Below are 855 nucleotides of genomic sequence, written 5' to 3'. Positions count from 1 at the left end.
TATTATTATTATTATTATTATTATATAGCCATAATGAATGGGGTAAAAAGCAGGCTTTCTCTTTTTGTTCTTGACTTATCACAGGCAATATTTGTCCTATTTGTCACTTAAGGTTTCATGAGAACTTGAGGGCCCTATTTGGCTCCATATACGTCCAGTCATCCATCTTTGAACTTTGGTGTAGACACAACTTTTGTATGTCAAGAATTACATTTTAAGGTGCACATGTTTGAATAAATCCACTTTTTGTTTCCTTTCAGGTACTCTGCAAGCTCTGAGAGCCATGCAAGAACTGGGTGTTGCATCAGACATGGATACTTTTAGTATCTATATCCTGCCGTCCTTCCCATCAGTGGACAGTGCCCGCACTTCTCTTAAGGTAATTGCTCTGGATATGTGTGTTTTCTTGTTATTTTATGTGACTGTTCTGAAGCACTTTGGGTTGATAACTTGGTTTGATAATTGCAGGAGGCAGGTATTGACGTGGACGCCAATATTTTGATTGCGGCAGAATTACGAGCCGAAGCGTCACGTGGAAACCTTGCAGGGCTGTTCTCTCTAAGTAAGCATTTGCTTTCATGAAAATTGACCTCATTTCCTTTCTCTCAACCACTCTCTGCCTGTCGTTCTCATGTCTGTATATTATATATTCTCATGTTCTCTCACAGACACAACTCTGGAGAGATGTACCCTTTAGATGTACCCTGTATGATAGTGCTCATCACTTGGAGACTAATTGCCGTCCATCAGGACTTCACATACATAGCCACTCAAACATGCACTCTACCAAGCAAGCTACATGCCCACTAGGCCTTTTAAGTGATTAGAGAGTGAAAAAAGTGTGTGTGTGTGTGT

General features: G+C 40.4%; 1 long non-coding RNA gene across 1 annotated transcript; it reads left to right on the top strand.

Moving 5' to 3' along the window:
* The first annotated feature begins 260 nt into the window (after nucleotides 1-260).
* On the top strand, nucleotides 261-786 carry LOC107580263 (uncharacterized). Its single transcript, XR_001608617.1, has 3 exons — nucleotides 261-379; nucleotides 469-562; nucleotides 669-786. It is a non-coding gene; the product is annotated as an uncharacterized lncRNA (long non-coding RNA).
* The last annotated feature ends 69 nt before the right edge of the window (nucleotides 787-855 follow it).

The sequence above is a fragment of the Sinocyclocheilus grahami genome, unplaced genomic scaffold, assembly GCF_001515645.1.
Source record: "Sinocyclocheilus grahami isolate Dianchi unplaced genomic scaffold, SAMN03320097.WGS_v1.1 scaffold28692.1, whole genome shotgun sequence".
NCBI lineage: Eukaryota > Metazoa > Chordata > Actinopteri > Cypriniformes > Cyprinidae > Sinocyclocheilus > Sinocyclocheilus grahami.
Note: the sequence above shows the minus strand (reverse complement) of the source record. Positions and strands in the feature narration are given on the sequence as shown.